At 37.2% G+C, this 20,105-nt stretch overlaps 2 protein-coding genes across 8 annotated transcripts in view; both read left to right on the top strand.

The window, feature by feature from the left end:
- The window catches only part of LOC134848131 (GATA zinc finger domain-containing protein 14-like), a 54,168-nt gene extending 43,164 nt beyond the window's left edge, over positions 1-11,004 (top strand). For all 7 annotated transcript variants that reach the window (XR_010162896.1, XR_010162898.1, XR_010162897.1 and 4 more), the window contains 2 exons: positions 9,192-9,283; positions 10,720-11,004. The gene's annotated coding sequence lies outside the window, so the exon portion shown is untranslated. The remainder of the gene's footprint in view (positions 1-9,191; positions 9,284-10,719) is intronic.
- LOC134848171 (glycogen [starch] synthase-like) overlaps positions 1-20,105 on the top strand; it is a 183,251-nt gene that overhangs the window by 96,382 nt on the left and 66,764 nt on the right. The window lies entirely within an intron of this gene.

Here is a 20,105-nt window from a genome sequence, read left to right as displayed (position 1 = left end):
TTGCATTTGGGGTGAAAGTATTAATTTAATTAACAAAGAGACTGCTTGTATCAAAGCAATGCCTTGAACTTTTTGATTGAGTTTTAATTGGTCTAAGCGAAACTGACGAACTACGAATGTTGGGCTGATAAAACTAAAAATTTAGCATTAATGTTTGAGTCGTGATTATAGAAGTAACAAGACTGTTCGTATCCAGGTAAAATCCTGAATGTTAATGGGCCATGAATAGTTTTTGCTTATTGAAATATTGACAAACTACAAATTTTAGGCTCATATTTATCAAATTTGAATTGATAATATTTGAATAGTGCATGGAATTAATTAGACCATTTAGCTTTGCCTCAATTCAACTTGAACCGATTGTGAGTTCGAATAATTTGTCCGCTAAAAATTATTTGCGTATTGAAACTATTAGAATGTTTATAATTCGAGCAACAAGCCCTCCACATTTTAACCTGGCGCAAAATTACTCATGGCTTGGCAATCCAAAGATCAATACCAATACGCTGTCAACTTTTGTAAAATCTGTCTGAATATTAAAAAAAACCACCCCAGGCATATACTTTCTTCACTTTCTTCGAAAGTCGGAACAATAAGCGAATTATCTTGCCTCCATTCAATTCATTTTTTTAGTGTAACAAGACTGCTCGTATCAGGGCGAAGCCTTGAATGTTCCGACTACCTTTTGAAGTCTATAGAGCAGTAATAACTTGAAAAAATTAATTCTAATAGAAAATTGAATTTTTTTTTAATTTGCGGTTTTTTGTGAAAATCATCACCCAACACGCCATATAAAGTACAAAGTGATAGATTTCGCTCCTGTTAACAAATCAATTATGGCAAATAAGCTTCTTTGAACCTATTTGGGGCAATTTCTGATATGGATTAACTCTCCGCTTAAGCGTTAATAGCGCGAAATATATCGCGAGTTAATTGTCTTAAATTTGCCCAAATGGCAAAGTTTAAACCCCCATGTGCTGATTTAAATTAACCGGACAAAACGCGTTAAACTTGAAATTTAAAACGTGTTTTTCTCAAATTGGGTTGAGTTTAGGTGGAAACTTATGAAGACAAAACTTGCTTAGAAATTTGCTTAAAAACTGCAGAATTAATATGGTGTAATTTGTTTTGCGAAATTCGGGTCCTTTTGGCTTCTTTTAATTAATCAAAAATTACGCTAAAAATATCCAGTCGATCACAGACATAATTATATCAAAGGGAGCCTCTTACATAGCCCAACAAACTTTAAGAAGGGCATAATCTCCAAAATATTGTATAAATTAATTTATTTTTGTTTGATAGATTATACCCTTTTTAAAGTTTGTTGGGCTATGTAAGAGGCTCCTTTTGATATATTTATGTCTGTGATCGACTGGATATTTTTAGCGTAATTCTTGATTAACTAAAAAAAGCCAAAATGACCTATTTTTTGGGGTAAAGTTTCGGACCCGAATTTTGCAAATTAAATTACACCATATTAATTCTGCTAAAATTCTAAGCAAGTTTTGTCGTCATAAATTTTCACCTAAACTCAACCCAATTTGAGAAAAATGCGTTTTAAATTTCAAATTTAACGCGTTTTGTCCGGTTAATTAAATCAGCACTGTATATCGCGCGTTAATTGTCCCAAATTGGCCAAAATGGCAAATTTTAAAACCCCATAACTTTACAAAAATCCAGCACAGTTGAAAGATTTTTTCAAATTTAAGCTCAGGACAGCAATACTTTTCGAATGATGTTTAAAATTTCCGTCAAAAATGGCTATTTAAAAATTCGAAATTTGTCTGAAATAAAAAAAACCACCCGAGCACAAATATTCCGTTACTTTCGTTACCAAAGTCGGAACAATAATTTCTCGTGACTCCTTCAGCATCAAAGTATAAAACGAGCAATTTAGATACAATTGAGTAGTCTCAGGTTAATATAGTTGTGTGCGCATCACAAGGGACACACGAAGATCCCGGGGTTGAGCCATCGAATGAGCAAAATTTCTCTTTCAACTTTAGTCCGGATAACAAAAACGCTTCATAAGGAAATTTTAAATAAGTATTCAAAAGTTATAAGAACCAAATTGGCTCATTTTTGATTTTTTTTTTAGTCCGAAAAGAAATGAACAAAGAATACCGAGTCATGTATCAAAGTGAGCCGAGTGATGTATCATGTATAAATCAAATCAAAGTGAGCGCCTCATATGAAAGCTAAAAAAGTGTTAAATAGGTTTTAACCTCCGAACGATTGCTCATGAGGATTAAAAAATATATTTCTTTAAACAGTATTTTTTCAAGTAAAAACTACATATTTTGGTTGTCAAAAAAAATTTTCATTTTCACAAACCATAAGAATGTATATTACGCTCTTGCTTCAATGGTCTACATAAGAGGAATCAAAATCGTTAAAAGACCCCTCATTTTTCTCACAACTATAATTCAGTTGCTTTTAACCGGTATTCAATTTCAATTCTTGTCTCTAGTTTATATAGAAAAATCTGAAAAGATGAGATTATAAGGGAGGCTAGTTTTTTTTGTTATCTCCTATCTTTGAAGAAATTTCGTGTATCAGGATCTATTGCAAGCAAAATTGAACCAAAATCAATTTTTATGAAAAGAAAGGAACGATTTAGGGGAGGGTAAAATTTACGGCTTCAGCACTCAAAAGGTCGTCCTTGCCTAGAATCTGTCCTATCAAACCCTGGAATGTTCTAGGGGACCTTTGGCGCAAAAATTGTCGTAGGTTGGAGCGAAGCTGTAAAATTACATTGCTGATTTGATTTATCCTGAAAAATGAACTAAATTGGAAACTGAAGTCCTTTTTCTCAGCACAGAACAACCATTCTAGAAAAAAATCTTTTGTTTTACAATTTTGTATGAGACTTAAAGGGGATCTACTTAACCCTCACCACCCCCCCCCCCCCCTTTAAGAAAGGGGGAGGGGCAATTGTTAAGCAGGTTAATATAACGCATTTTCGTTCAATCAGATTGCAACAAAATTAGAAGTCGCAATACAAAGCTCTAGCGCTAATTCACTGCTTTTAATAATAGGGGTGGCAATTCTTACGTAGGCACCAAAGGGAGGGCAATTGTTAAGTAGACCCCTCAAAGGAAGGTTCTTCTACATTAAGTTTTCGTTCGCGATTGAAACGTTTTCCCAAGAAGCAACGCATATCTTAATGTATATTTTATATGGTTCATGTTTGATTAGAAGGAGCCATAATGACCACTTTCTGGAGTTATTATTATTTTTTCGATTTTTGCAAACAACAACATTGCACTATTCTGTACTTGCTGAAGTTCCAAAAAAATGTAAGTCTCATTTTTTTTATTGTATACTGTCAACCCAATCAATTTAAGAAAATCGAAAATCATGTTCATTTTGTTAGTATAACTGTGTTTATGAAGATTTTATTCCAATTGGTCTATTTTAATTTGCCTGAATCTGAATTAGTGAGAACACCAGTAATGCATAAAGCCAAGATTTTATGCATAAAGCCAAGATTTTTAACATTAAAAAGATATCTGATTCGCCCCCTCGCCCCCTCAAAATTAGCACATGTGGCGCCGAAATTCAACTCCTCATCTTGTGACATGCTAAGCCACTGTTTTAGGCAGTCGTTTTATGTCTTGTGCTTGTGTTTTTGAATGTGTCTTCTGGCATGTTCAATGAACTGCATTCTGAGTTTCGGTAGCATGAAAAGTAAAGCAGGTCGATAATGTACTTAATATATTTACACGTGAGACAGGCATTACTGGTGTTTATGTCCCTGATAGCCCCTGTATCATTTATTGGGTTGTCAAAGATCACATTCGCGTTTTTGAAATTTTTGTTTACACTTGCGAGAGCAAGTGTCTTGTAATTGGGAGCTAGACTTTTTTTCCCGTAAGTCAGTTGTTCTTTAAATACTCTCTAAGATTTTTCTCTTCTTTATCCCGCTCTTCTTTGTTCTTGGTGATTGAATCTTATCATCTTTCAGGTCAATTCCCCCGTCCTGGTTCTTTCAGTATCTAAGCAGTTAAAAAACACTCAGTATAAAATGAATTGTCGGATTTTCATTTGTTTGGTCAATTTTTGCCGGCTTAGTTGCCACATCAGATGTTTTGCTTATCCTGTTAGCATTTTTCAATGTAGTTTCAAGTGCAAGTGTTGTTCATTTTAGTTTCCGGAGGGTCTTGAACATTTTAAAATAAAATTCTGATTACTGCAAGTGCAAGTGTTCTTCATTGAAGATTTAAAGATTTGTTGAAAAATCCGTTCTTTTTCGGAACAATTTTTGTCTGTTAAAACGCTGTCGGCGTTGTTTCCTCTTTACACGTTTTGTTCCGTTGCTAATTTTATTATTCACATGTCTGGCAATGTTTGCCTAGAGTTACATTCTGTCGAGAGATAGAAAAATTCATATTTTGGTGGACTATTTTTGAACTTTTTTCATTTTCTTTCTTTTTATTATTTAAATATTTTTGTTGTATTGCAAGTGGTGCTTTGCCTCTGTGTTGTTTTGCAACCGCTGGGAGTAATCTAGTGTAATTCGACCGTTTCTTGCCAAATTATTTATCGCTTTTACCAAAACCAAGCTTTTTCGATCATGTTCAGGCAGATGCTCTTAAAATAATTTTTCCATAAATAGCGAAGGTCCTCAGCGATATCGCTCAAGTGTCGGCATCCATATCTGCTTGCTTTTGGATTTCTTAATAAAAACAATGAACGTAGTGTAGACTCTTAGAAACATCTTGGCGATTTTTTAATGTTTTTTTTGGAAAATATTCTAAATTTGTTCGCGCTATATTAAGCTTTTTTGCGGCTTAAGTTTATTTTTTGCTCAAGTTCAGTTCGTTTCCATTGTTAAATGGAAGACAAACTCCAGTATCGACCAGCAAAAAATAAGTGATCAACTTCTTGTTTCGAAATTGGGTTTTAATATTTAGTTTTCGTAGCGAAATTAAAAACTTACTTTTTGATCCAGTTTTCTCAATTTCGGCTAGTTTTATATAAACGAACACCAATCAAAAAATGTTTTGAAAGATGTTCTTCAAAATGATCTTATAAGAGATTTAAGGGCTTAGTTTTTTCTTTAAAATTTGAAAGTTGAATTTGTTTGAAATACAAATCAGTGTTTTTTTCTTTCCTTGCGTTCATAACATTTTTCCAAATGTCAGTTGACTATGTTTTATTATGTTTGCGAGAGCAAGTGTCGTGTAATCGGGAACTAGAATTTTATTTCTGTAAACAACTTTTTTCTAAGCAAATTTGATGCTGCTTTATGAACGAACCTTAGCATTTTACAGGCCTGTAGTCTGGAGTTCGATTCTCCGCCAGATCTTGTTTTTTTTTAGTGTCTGAAGTTGATGTTTTTTCCTAGAAAAATTGAGTAGTCTGTAGATAGTTTGTTGTCCTATCTTTTGTAGGCTTAATTGCTATATCACGGACAAATTTTTTTTGTGCTGCAAGTGGTTTTCCTTGTAGTCTCAAGTGCCGTGGTTTTTTTTCATATAGTTTTGTAATTCTACTCAACCAGACTGGTATTTTTCCTTTTTTTTTGTAGTTTATTTGCTTGGAAACTTTACTTGAAATTTTTTGTCATTATGATTTGGCTTGTTTTATTGGTTAAAAAAACCATTTTGCATCAGCTTAACGGCAAACATTGTTATGATTGTTTCAAATGAATATGGTCAGTTGAAGTTTAAAAATTAAAAAATCAATTACTTTAATCGCTCAAAATTTCTTCATGACAACAATTTCTTTTGGCTTTTTTATTTTTGTCTTAGCGGGCGTCTAACCATGTGTTACCGGCCTAATGAATGCTCGGAAAAAGAAAAAAGCTTGTGTGAAGCTAGTGGCCTAGTCTCTCGTCAGTTTTTTTTGGAAATTGAAGTTATTCGTTTATCCAAAAAAAACATTGTTTTTTCAAGTTGTTTTTTGACTTGTTTATTTTCCTCCCACCTTCTATTGGGTAGCTTGTAATGCTACACTTTCGTCGTATCTTAAGCGTTGTATCTTAAGCTATACTTTTGTTGTATTTTAAGTTGTTCTTTATTAAAAGCATGCTCAGAAACAACTCAGAAACAAAAGGCTTAGTTAGGAGAATTTTATTTTTAAAAATAACCAAAAATATGTACTCAAGAAAAATTTCTGTTACTGTTTGAGTGAGCTTAAGACACCCGCTTTCCGCAAAATATAAGTTCTATGAGATCCCTCAAAGTTTTTGTAACCTAAGGTCTCCCGCGGTGAATGAAAATATCTTAAAGCAATTATTTTCAGAACTAAAAGTAAGAAACCAAAAACGTGTCCTTTGTGTTTTATGCATAGTTGCTATTTGCACAACTTCCTTCGCTAAAACGCTTGCCATACAATATCATGAATGAAAAAAATGCAAGTCATTGAAATTTGATACAAACCTTTGGATATGAGGATTGTATGGTAAACTGCATCAGAAGTGTGTGGTTACTTTTTTTTGTCAAACTAGGCAAAAACGGTTAGAAATAGTTCCACGACCAATTATAAGTTTTTACATGAAAAAAAATAATTCTCTCTATTGCAAGTGGTCTAAGTTTCAATCAAAAAAGTTAACCCAACACTGCAATAACTTTTGACGCTAACTTTTGACGCTTCAGGTTTAATCATCGAAAGTTCAAAAAGTAACATAAAATGAGAAATACTAAAAAACAGCATTTTTCTGGAAAAATATACAGAAAACTAATTTTTTTTATGCGAGCACTAATAGGAGCCAACTCCTATGTAATCCTCATTTTGAAAAGTGCGCTATTTGACCATAATTTTCATTTATCTGATAGTTTTTCTTTAGAAAAACCAGCAAAATCCAGAATCAGAATGCATTTCATTCAATATTGTATCTATCCAACGCTTTTTTGAAAGTAGTTCAAGAAAAAAGTGATTTAGCAAAATTTTAACAGAGAGGTCTGTCGAGCATGTGATGGTGCAAAGCACTGCGTCCAATCCTTGCTGGCCCATGTTGGATTTCCTTCTATGTGATTATATGAACTGGGAAATGCTTTTACGGCTTGATGTTCTTAACAGTTTCATCAGTAACTTACTTGTTTTGTTGTTCGAACATTCGTAACAAAAGTAACCGAATATGTGTGCTCCGGGTGGTTTTTTTTTCTTCAGACAAACTTCGGCTTTTTCACTAGCAATTTTCGAAAGAATTTTTAAAAATCATTCAATGAGCTTAAATTTCAAAAGACATTTTAACCGTAATCGTTTTTTGTAACTCTATGGGGAATTGAAAGTTGCCATTTTGGCCATTTTGCTATAATTAACGCCCGATATATGTCGCGCTATTAACGCATAAGCTGAGATTTAATCTATCTTAGAAATCGTTCCAAATTGGTTGAAGGAAGCTTATTTGCCATAATTATTTCGTTACTTGTAGCGAAATCTATCACTTTGTAATTTTTATGGCGCGTGGGGGTGTAAAAAAGAGATATTAATCCGGGTGCGAATTTTATTTTGAAAACCAAAAAAGGTATACTCAAACTTAGACTAGTTTATGACTATGTAAAAGTACGCGTTCTCTACTAAAATTACTAGCAAACTTTAAAGCTAAGACTAGAAGATTAAAAGACGATAGGCTAAAAGATATCTAAGTTAGGTGAAAGGTAACACATGAAAAACTAAATGTGATGGAAAAAAATTTTAGTTTGAGATTTTTTATGAAAATCATCGCCGCACGCTCCATATAGAGTTCAACGTGATCGTGATAGATTTTGCTCTTAGTAACAAATCAATTATGGCAAATAAGCTCCTTCAACCAATTTGGAACGATTTATAAGACGGACTAAATATTCGCTTGCGCGTTAATAGCGCAAAATATATCGCAAGTTAAGTGACCCAACTTGGCCAAAATGGCAATCTTTAAGCCCCCGTGACTTTATACAAAATGATCACAAGCGAAATATCTTGTTACATTCAAGCTTAGGACAACAATACTTTTTGAAAAATATAAAAAACCGGTCAAAAATGACTAATTAAAAAGTCGAATTTTGTCTGAAGAAAAAAACCACCCCGAGCTCAAATACTTTAGAAAAAATGACTCATTTAGTTTGCCCTCAATTCAATAGAAAATTTATGAGAGCGTGATAATGTAGTGCGTATTGAAATTATTATAAGTTAAATGAGAAGGTTCTAATCCTAGTAATGCAAGTGAAATCAGAAACGCCAGCGTATCCGAAGATTCCAGGATTGACCCCGATGCTGCCAATTCGTCTGCTGCTTATCAAAAGTAGTCACCTTTTGGTACTATTTTGTGACACAAATTGTGGTTGGTTGATCCTTAAATGACTCAAAGACGCCTTAGGCGCCATTAGATTAATTAGTATCTAATGGCGCTTTTTAAGTCCTTTTAGCTTTGAGTCATGATGATAAACATGATAATACAATCCTCCCTCCCCCCCCCCCCCCCCCCCCGAGAAAAACCTAGATCCGTCTCTGATGATAGAGCTTGCGACAAAAAACTTCTCCTCGGGCCTTTTTTTATTTTATAACAACTAGCAAATCACTTCTGTTTTGATAATTTTGCCCCTTCTCCACCTCAGAGATGTGACTTACTCACCAACAAACCGCCCTGGCATTTTTTTTTGACCCAAAACCCTTCAAATTTTTCTATTAGATAATTCTTTGATATACTACTTTTGAAGTTTTTGGTCAAAAATTTTGAAAAAGTGCATATAAATGCCTTTTTTTGGCCTCGATTTTCAAAACTATGCCTGCGGTACAGAAATTTTGGTCAAAAAATGGTCTTAATAGTGTTCATAGTGTTCTGGGAGTGCTCGAAAAATAAATTTGGTCGCTTGAAAAAAATCGACAAAATTTTCAAGAGAACAAAACTCTTGAGAATCAAATTTTCAAGAGAACAAAAATCGACAAAACTCTAAACCTGCCCCTACTGGCTCTCATTGATTTCTTCACATGTACTTGTGTAAGAAAAAAATTAGAGACTGCTCGATGTTCTTAACAATTGACTTGATATTCATTGTTGATTAAATAAATTTTCGGTAAAAGTATACAAATAGAGGAAATCTTAGACCTAAAAACGGCCAATTATTTTAGTTTTAGCTATTTATTGATAATTTGCGAATTTGGGACCGGTGTTTAATGTAACTTTAAGACTTTTTTTAAAATTTGAGCGTACTTTGATTTCAATTTTAACGTTTTGAGCATGATGTCTTTCTATGTTGTTTTAGATGAGTCTGGGGACTGATCAGTGCACTTCGAACATGAGCTCCGCCATGTGCAGTTGCATCAGGAGGTACAAAAAGTGGAGTGCCTGTGCATCGTAAGTTAATCTTATTCCCTCTCACCCGCCATCATACAATACGTTGAAAAGACGGAATCAATCGGGGAACCCCCATTCCAGAAGGACTGAATGACTGAATGTTCTGTCAGCAATCTATTTTAAAATTCAAAAACTTGGAAGAAATAAGCATGGAAAGGGTAAATGAGTCAGTTTGTGACAGATTATACGACGATAATTGGCTGAGAGTTGTGGCGCAGTTTTTTGCCATGAGAATAGTCCCCGGAATCATTTTAAAGCAGTATTCTGCGAATCTGATCCAGTTGAGTTTCCGCTCATCACTCTCCTCAAACGTATCTATGTGTGGATCTCAATGAGCGAAAGACGACCACATCAAAAAAAAATGTATTGCATAACTTATTGCTTTTTCCGCCCACTTCGCGGATAGCGTTGAGCGGAAAATTTTTGCTCATATGGCTCAAAATTGTCCATGAAAATTGGGTGGGATTTGAGGAGAAGTCACGTTTTCCCGCAGATTACTGAAATTTTTTCTGAAGTATAGGTGTTTTGCGCTTTTTAAAGAAGGTGTTCTACTCTTTTTAACAAGCTCAAAGCGCATAAAATTCTGAAATAGCTTTATTGCTCCAATTATTTTTGACCCAATATGTTCGAGCCTTTTCATTTCTCTAATTTGACGCAGAAGACGATTTGTCACAGGCAGGGGCAGATCCATGATTTTCTCGGGGGGAGGGGGGGCTCGGAAATGAATATGGTCGAGATATCTAAACAAATTCAAAAAGCTTGACAAAAAGTTTAATTTTGAACATTTTTTGAAAATACTCCCCTTCGAGAAAATCCTAGATCCGCCCAGGACGTATATGTCGAAGTTGCTACGTCCAGTTTATTATTACGTCCATTTGCATCCAACCATAAATCGCACCAGTAGCGAATTTAAAGAAACAGACGCCCCCCCCCCCCTCCCCATGGATTCGACCCCCTGCCGACCCAAAGGGTCCCCCTTTGTACTATCCACTTTTGGATGACTGACCTTAAAATTTTTGCAAATTAGGGACTTTATAATGGTTGAGGATATGGGGAGAGCTCAGAAACTCAATTTGGTTGACCTAAAAAAAGGTCGACAAAATTTTAAACATTTTTTTGAAAATCCGCCCCCCCCCTCCTCGAGAAATTCCTAGATCCGCGCCTGAATCGCACCATCATTCGTTTTTACTCCGTCCGCTCTTGTTTGCTAGGTTTTGTTAGCAAAGATGCCTTTTCATACCATGTGTTTTAGTGGGTGAAAAGCATGCTGATTTCGTCTGAAAGTACGGTAAACAAAAAAGAGCCAAAAATGTTGAGATAAAAGTGAGCTTGTAAACATGAGATGAAAAATTTGTGAAAAAATCGGGCCAGTTTTGGGTTTAGGGAATGTAATTATTGGTGAATACATTTTCGATAAATTTCTTTTAATTTGGCAGGTTGTACAAAAGAAGTGGTGGAATTAGGCGGCAACTGGACATTGGATCTGGGAATTATTTTCCGATACCGAAGGTTCTTAGCTACAGTGGTTCTGACAGAATACGAATCTGAAGTCGCTAAAACCCAATATCGTCACCCTATCATCCTAATACACAAGACAATGCTCAGCACTAACTCCAGCAGCGGAAACTTCAAACTGATATGCGTCATGTTTCGGGTGCTGTATATCATTATTTAGCAAATTATGGTTTAAGTAAAAACTGTGAATTAAAATCGCAACAGTCGTTTTCAACGAAAGTGCTTATGGCAACAATCAATATTAAGCATTATGAAATTTTTTATTGTTACAGGAGACATAACGGTTTTGAAAATGTTGATAATTTAAAAAAGTTAATGTTTGTTTTATTTTTCAATGACACAATAGTTTTGAAGGCTTCACAAAAATTTTTGCCTGGTCACGACTACAATTCAAATTGGGATTAGTAATGGGCAGTTAATTTCTTACATGCATTTCTTCAGGGAATAATTTACAACAAAACTCTAGTTTCCGATATCAATGCAAAATTTTGAAGTTTTGCTCATGCGTTAATATAAACAGCTGACTCGGAGGTCAAAAATGTTGCCATTATAATTATTTGGGACTACAGTTTGTGATCTCGCAGTCCAATATAATCCATTTTTTTCTTAGAAAAAACAAATCAACTATAACCCATTAAAATCCATTACAATGAGTTTTATTGGATTAAAATTTGTAGATTATAACTAGTAAAACAAGCTTAACCAGGGGGGATTGAGGAGGGGCATGTATAGTAGCGAGGAGCACAATTTTGAAAAAAAATTAAAAATTCTCTTTGAACAAAAAATAGCTCCAAAGTATTAGTATAATTAAATAAAGTTTTTTGCTATATCTGAACTATTAAATTCTTTGCATTGCGTCAACTTTAATTTTTTACCTGTGATTATTGGTTAGTTCGAGAAAAAATAAAGGTGGTAAACTTTACCCAGCAATGTGCCTAAAATATCTAAAAGCTTAACAGTCTGAGTGGTTCATATAAACAACCTTGGCCAAAATCAGACAAGTGAAAAGTTCGGATCTAAAAAAGCGAGAAAGTACAAAAAAAACATGCCTTTCAAATTGCATAGCTTGAAAAATTAAGACCGATACAAAAAGCTTTTCAATTCAGTCTAGGAACTTTTACAATTCCAATAAACTGAATAAAACTAAGCTTATCAAGAGCTTTCAGGATTCCGAAAAATTCCCGATAGTTCATCAACATTTTTTTGTTTGGTGGTCAATTGATTTCCCATCCTCGTCGTCGGCCGAGCTGTAAGAGGAAACTCGCCAGCACCAGATTCAGTGTTGTTGGTCAATCCGGTGTTTCTTGCCAGATCGAGTCCCCTCAAGCCTCCATCAGTACTCCATGACAGCCATCTTTTCGATTATTGGATCGCAATTCCGTCGGACGTGTAGCCCACCATCAACAGCGTCTCCATCGCCTACTCTCTGCCCTTTCCTTGAGAATCTAGTTGAAAGATGGCACTCAAGATCACGAACATTCGTTCGTCCACTTGAGCACTCAAGATCACGAACATTCGTTCGTCCACTTGAGAGTAATCCAGATCCCTTAACCGCCTGTAAAACTCATGAAGCGTTGGCTTCTTCAGTACCGCTGGCACTAACTTCCAAAAAACGCGATCAGCTGTGATCAGAAATGAAATATAACTCAAGAAACTTCAATCCTAGATTACCACTCAAGTAAGCCAAGCAAAGTTCATCACTCAAGAATGTTCACTCTAGATGCTCACAACTATAAGGATCTTCGGGTGCCTTTGGACTCTCTTGCAATTCAGTTCTGACAGTTCCCCAATGCTGCTCTTTTCTGATAACTTCAAAACTTCAATCTGAAAACAGAACTATGTTTTAGGCTTGTCAACTTCCTCCTACTAGAACAATTCCCAGGTGGAAAGATAAAAAGGCTTTTTAAGGCTTGATTAAAAGATCTGCTGTCATTAAGTAGTCAAATGCTTGCTCCAATGAGCGAAGCATCAAATTTATGTGCCTTACTTTAGACGTTACTTTCCGCTTTGAGATCATGCAATTGGTGTGTTTTAGCACGGCATAAATTGGTTCAATATTTGAATTAAACATCTAAAAAAAAAATGTAAAAACGATTCTTACTTTACGTTTTTACCCCTCCTTGTATCATATCATGATCACTTGTAACTCTAGACACCCTTTACCACTCAAGACTCCAGCTACAACTCTAGACTCAGGCAAGGCTCAAGTATTCCTTATTTTGTAGATGCACCACGATCTCTGTTTCAGTGAAGATAACAAGCAAGATGACAATTACTTCCTTGAGGTTTAACCTGCCTCTATTTGGTTTGTAAACTGGTGTTCAGACCTCCTTCACTTCCCTCTCGCTTAAAGGTCTCTTAGTCGTGTTTAGTCTACTACCACGTTTTCACGTTTTCAGGATTCACCACATACTTTTCGCTGACTCTTGTAACCAAAAATTACAAGTATTTGCCAGTCACCTGCGATACTGATAGTGGAAACGCCGCCAAGCTACCCAATCCCGGTCTGTGTCTGAACAGAAAATCCACATTCTGATAATCTCATTTTAAGTCCGCTTCCAACCTGGTCTTAAAGCTCATGTCCGCGGTTGTGCAGGTTGCACTGGTCCTGTCCGACAAGATAAAATTGCTGTCTGTGATTAAAACATTTTCCGAGTTTTCGTTTGGTATTTCCAATTTAGTTTGGAAATTTTGCCAATAGCAGGCTCGGTGTCTTCTTGTTCTTCATCCAGACCATTGATTTTGCTTACTTTCCTAAATTTCCGGATCAATAATTTTTCGGTGTGGGTAATTCCTACGCCCACTCCCCGGACAAAAATATTTATCGACATCCTCGTCGATGGTGCTGACTCTAGATTGCTCGAGGGTATCTTCAGGGGTCGCTCTGTTGCTACCCAGCCGAACGTGAGACCTTTTCCTGATTGTGTTTTACTGCAGATAAATCGACTTGTTGTTTGGTTTGTTACTCTGACTCACAAGCCGGTAGGTTGTGCATCCTCAAGTTCGTATGTTCCCTCTTTTCTGTCTCGCATTGCTCAGATCCATTCACAACTCCGGCACAATGTGATCCTCCTGTCAGAACAATTCATCGTCCTTGATGATTTGCCCCTCTTGGTCTGGTACTAGTTCATCAATGCTGACCATTTCTTCCCCGATTTCATCCGGCTTTATCTTGTCAACCAAGCAGTCATCCCCATATCTGATATAAACCATGCTGGTCTTCTACTGTCCTCCACTTCTTGTTTCTATCGTCATAGGTTTGTCTGGTCGTACTGACTTTTGTATCTCGTCCTGTCGTCCTGTTCAGCTTCATTCCAATCCTCTACTACGAAGGAACCCTCGTCCGAGTACACCAAGATATTCGTGTTGTCACTCGAGCTCAATACCATCAATTTTGCCCTGGTTCCTTTTTTGTTCACCTCGCAGGCCGGTTCCACTATCAGTAACTCCAGGTTTTCTATGTTCTTTGGAACGGACCAATCATCTGGTAATGGAAAGTGTGATTTCAGGTTTTCATATTGTGCTGTTCGTCATATGTTCAAGCGATAGAATTTGCCCTGCTGGTGAAGTTTAGTGATTCTGAAGGTCCCTCTCCCATTCTTCAGTGACTTTTTGATTCCCTTTGATAGAATGACCTTTTGAAACACCTGCTCGTCGTAATTCATGCCTTGTCGCATTTGTGCTTGGGTTGTATTGCGTCTGCATGAGTCATTCAACTCCTGTTGTCTCTGGATTGATTCTCTCGGGTAAGCCTGGGGTAAACTTTTCTGTCCTTCTTACTCTGGATAAAAGAATGACGAAGGCATCGCCCTTTTTCTGCCTGCTAGAATCAAGAAAGACTGATTACCGTTGTTGTGTTTTGCGTGTTATTGTACGAGCCCACCTTTGTGGCAAGTGTTTGCCGAATCATTCGTGTATCCTGAACACTATACCCACCGCATGCTTATAAGTGTTCGGGTTTGCCTCTCTGCCAATTCATTTGTTTCCGGATGGTAGGTCGCCGCTTGAGCTTTTGCAATGTGCAACTTCTTCATCGGTTCTTTTGTCAGGTGCCCCGCGAAGCTTTTCCCGTTGCCTGACTGAAAACTCATAGTACAAGCATAACTAGAGATCCAATTTTCTGAATCTGACCTTCATCCAAGCTTTCATTTCTGATCCCTGGCCAGTCGAATCGATTAAGTATTCATTGTTGCACTTTGGCTATACTCTGATGCCCCATTTGATCGTGTGATCTAAGCAGTACCTCGTTTGATTCAATTGAGGCAGTATGATAACGTTGTGCTTTTGCAGGATCTTCTCATCATCGATCCTTTTCAGGCTACTACACCATTCGCCGTGTGGTAAAGTAACTCTTTCCGCTCTTTGTAAACCTGGCTCAAGATTTTGTTGCTGTTCTCTTCTAGATCTCCATTTTCTTCTTCCGCTATTTTTATCCTTTCAGAGAGTTTATTCTTTTAGCTAGTCATTTTTCGTTTTTCTGAGCCCTAACGGGGTCTGAGAGTCTGTATCTTGCCTTCAAGTGTTCCTTTAGAAAGATCATCTGTCCTGCCAATTCCCTTGGGAGGTGAACGTCGTCCTCTAGCTTCACATATTATCTTGCTCAAAACTCTACCGTTGGTTTCTGGCTCTAGATTTGTCCTTTGAATAGGGTTGCACGATAATCGTCTAAGGGGGTTTCTCGAAACCGCCACATCTCCAGATCTTCTCCTCCACTGTCCTCATCCGAGTCTCCGTTGTATGTTCCAAAAGAAGAATCCGCTTGCATCTCCCTGTCTTAGTTTCAATTTAGTTTTCGCCAGAATCGTGCACAGGCTGTCTGAATATTCATTGATCTCAGCATATTCTCCATCTGAGTCAGTGTCTTCTTTGAACGATACTATCTTCTTTGTCAATGTAGTTTGCGTTAGATTTTCTTCTGAATTGATCTCAACTATTGAGCGCACTACCTTTTGGTTCTCAAGTTACTGGTCTGCTGCTTGTCTTTTTCCTTGGGATGATCTTTTGGTCTCTTCATTTTTGTGACTTCAGATTGGCCTTCACAGTCAACTCCTTGCAGTTGTTGATTGCTAGTTTCTTAAACAGTCTCAACAATTCTTGCTTGCTTCACCACAACCGTACTTTCTCGACTTTCTCTTGGTCATATTCTTTTGGCTTTAACGTCTCCCTAACAAGTCTGAAGCTGAGCAGAAGCTCCATTGGCTCCTCTGACTCTCTGACGATAAATTTTGCCTTCTGCTCATCCTTGGGCAGTTCTGGATGGTATTTTGTTGGTCGCCTTGATATATCTAGCCATCTTGTCAGAGGCAGACAGACATAAGTCTCCTTATCCATGAAAAAAAATCCATCTGTTTTTTTTAGCTCGGTCAGCATCCTTCTGTTCTTGTCTCTCGTAGAACTAAGTCTTTTTGCTGATGCTGTCCGCTCGCTGACGTTCGTCTCCTATTCTGTGCCCAACTATCTTGTTGTAACTATCTAGGCACTCAATCCATCTCCCTATATAATTTTGGTGCATGGAGAACGTCTTTCACAAGGATACGGCTCTGTTGTCAACCCGTAAATTGACTGGCTCGCTGGCCAGATATGCTTTTTTTTTCTCTGAAGGTCACGCAAAAGTTTCCGCTCTAGACGCGCCATACTTCATTTCCGTGTCGCTCATGACTTTACTCCCGTACGCTATCGTTCTTAAGACAATTTTGCCATTCCAGATGTGTTCTTGGTGCAATATGCCCAAAATCGCGACTACCGATCCGTCTGTGTACAGAACGTACCTGCTATTCTCCGTTGGCATCCTCAGCACCGGAGATTCACGCAACTCTCGCTTTTTTCGTTGGTAGGACTTTTCTGCAGTATCGTTCCATGTAAGTTTCTTGCCCTTGTGTCTCATGAGCTGTTGCATTGGGTATATTTTGTCTGCGTAGCCTTTTGAGTGTTTCCCTAAAAAATTTCGCAAAACCAAGAAAAATAATCAACTTTTTTTTGCTCCTCGGAGATTTCCACAATAGTACAGCCTCTACTGCGTCACGATCTGGCCTAATACCATGTTTGTCTACAATTTTCCCAACATAATTTATCGAGACCTTGCACTTTAAATCTACCATTTTCATGCATTCAAATTGTTCGTCCAGGCGCTCGATGTGATACTCAGAAGTTGGCGTTGCAATCACCACATCGGCTACGTAACGTATGATCAGGTTATCTTAGTCCGCTGTTGGTGCTGGTAGGATCAGCCTTTGGAATGTGGCTGTAGCATTGCACATGCCAAAAGGCATTCTTTCCCATTGAAACAATCCCAGCTCGCAGACAAATCCCATTTCCCCTGTATCGTATTTCCTAGGAGGTACCCGCCAGAGTTCTGATCATTTAAGATCAGTAGTAGTAGAAAAAAACTTTAGATCCCCCAGTTTCGAAAGACTCAATTGATTCTCGGGATGGGATAGACATCCTTTACCGTAACGGAGTTCAGATATCGGAAGTCACAGCAGAATCTCAATTGATCCCCTTTCTCTTAAGCCATCACTACTCCACACGCTCACGGTGATTTGGATGGTTCTATCACGTCATATTCTAGTAACATTTCCAGTTCTTTTCTAGTAATGTTTCTAGCATCCAATTTGTGTGGGTTTATGCGCATCACACCTTCCCTGAGCGGCACTGCCGACTCCTCTAACTCGATTTTGTGCTCAGCGAAGTTTCAACACCCGGTGTTGGCGTTATGTCTCGAAAAAATGTCCTGATTCTCATTTTGTTAATACTGGTTTCCTCAGATGATCCAAATCCGCAGTTCGGTCTTTCTGGAAACTTCGAACAGCTCCAGAGTCCATCGCCCGTCTCAGGCTTAGGTGAATAAATGTTTTTTGGAGAAATTCTTTATTGGCTTTAGTCGATTCGAGATACAAATTTTGTCCTCATGGTTGAGACAATCAAGAACTTGGGACAATGTTTTTAGTCATTTCATATCTCGTTTTCACTGGCAGTTCAAACCTCAGTTTCCTCTTCTTCTGGACAACAAGACGTTGAAATAGTGGCCACCATTGGTGATCGAGAAGGATCTTCCTCAATTAGCAGCACTTTGGCTATTAAGGTTTGGTACTACGCTTACCTTTTTTCTTATCGCTGAGTTCAATAAAATGTCTAAAGCTTGAGCTCACAATTGAGGCCTCCACTCGAGAAGACTGCAGATTTACGCTCCTGTGTCATGATCAAGTTCACAGGTTTTGTTGCGTTTTCCTTTCCGGGTAGCTAATTCTGAAGATTGGGGGGTTTAGATTGATATTTACTGCAAAGTTATTCATAAATATCTGCCCAAAATGAACTGAACCACCACCAGGAAGCACATCCACAGGTTTCTCTCCGTTCAGTGCCCTGATCATCGGTTTCGTGCCAAATACTCTTAGGCAACTTTGTTTGCTGCAGTCAAGCGTATTTTGGAATCTATTAGGCCATCCTTCTTGAAACCCATTCGCGTCCGAGTTTCAATCGGAATTACACTCAAGACAGCTCCCGTATCTAGTAGCCCCTTCACTGATTTCTCTATCCCGTTTGTGTCAAGTACGTGTGCTGATACTTCGGCTTCTGTGACCAGGTGCATGGCATACTCGTCAAGCTTGGCACAATAGCCGATTGATCTGACCTTGAGTTCTTCTCGTCCCTCGAAAATATGGCCCTCACAGGTCATCATCACAGGTAATCATTGTCGTATTGTATATCTTGATGCTATTTTTGTTCAGCATTACTTCATATGGTTCGTAAGCCTCTGTGTATCTGCCGTCAGCCGTTATTTACTTCCCACCATCTTTTGTCAGCAGTGTTCTAATGGCTTTCAATGGGGTTTGAGGACTGGTTAAGCATAAATAGTCAGAATTTACATCTAGATGCATTAGTGTTTGGTCACTTGGTTCGCTAAGGTTCCTCATCACTTCGTGGCCGTTAACGGTGATTATTGACCTTATCCTTCCCCTGTCTTCGTGGTTCCGAATGGTTTTTGGGTCTCCATCTTCAGAGTTCCTGGCCTTGCGAGCGTCGCTCACTTTATGCACTTTGCCTTTCCATATTGATGCTTGATCATTTTGTTGCTTTTCCATCTTTTGTCTGAATCTCTGCTCTATCATATTGGTCGCTAAGTTTTGTTTCACTTTGTTGATAGCATCAGTTTCTACTTTTTCCTAATTCATATCTAGCGTCCTTTTAGGATTAGCTCTCTGTGCTCTGCCTTTTCATTGACGTCTTTCACGGATTTTGTTAAAAGTTCATCTTTGGTTACGTCCTTGTTCTGCAATTCTTTTTCTGCCTGTCTCTTTCTCGTCTCGTATTCTGCACCGCTGCCGGTGCCAACTTATGTTTTAGGTGATTTTGTTTTTTCACGGCAGTAGTAGATGTTGAGGCTAAAGTGTGGGGGGGGGGGAGGGGTCCTGCAGACCCACATGTTTTAAGATAGGGAATAAATCATCCAGTCTGCAAGTTATGTTTTGTGATAAGGTATAGAGTTTACAATGTATTAGGATAGGGAATACCAATGGTAAGTTTTTATGGTTTGTGTGGTGGTAAAATAATGGTAAGAAAAACGAAGTTTTTTGTTTTTTGAATGTTAATGTTTAGTTTTTTTTTGCAAAAATTTTGGCGCGCGTTATCTAATTGTTAATTATTTCTGTATTACTGGTTAACTACGTATAGGTTGTAGAATTAACGTTAAATTTTTATTTTTTGGTACAAGGTAAGTCAATGGTAAGAGCTTTTTTGCAAAATCTTGGAATTTTTTTCAAAAAATTGAAAAAATTTCAAAAAAACTTCAAAACACGATAAGATTAGCTATAATTCGATCGAATTTATTAGATAATCTACTTTCAATCTACTTGAAGCAAAACGGAAAACTACTTGAACTTCGAAAAAGTCCAGGTTTTGGAAAAGAAATGCGAAAATTTTAAGTTTTTGGAAAAAATTGCAAAAATTTCAGGTGTTTGGAAAAAATTGGTGAAATCTCATAGTTTTGAATAAATTTTTTGTTGCTTCTGATCTAATTGAAACAAAATTTGTATGTAAATAGTTTTAGTTTGAGTTCAAATTGTATTTTAAACGGCATCATTGTGAGACAATGATACAAAATTTGAAAAAAGTTTTGGGTTTTTCCAAAATTTTCAAAAAAAAACTGAAAACGAGAAGTTTTAGCATGATTTGAGCTAGAAAGCAGGTTATATAATGCTCTCAACATTAACAGGAAAGCTCATAATAGCTCAATCACTTTTGAAACCTCCGATTTCTCATGAAGATATTGAAATTATTCGTAATTCTTGAGAAAGTATAAAAAATTAAA

The sequence above is a fragment of the Symsagittifera roscoffensis genome, chromosome 1 (genome assembly GCF_963678635.1).
Source record: "Symsagittifera roscoffensis chromosome 1, txSymRosc1.1, whole genome shotgun sequence".
Taxonomy (NCBI): Eukaryota; Metazoa; Xenacoelomorpha; order Acoela; family Convolutidae; genus Symsagittifera; species Symsagittifera roscoffensis.
This window is presented reverse-complemented; position numbering and strand designations above follow the sequence as displayed.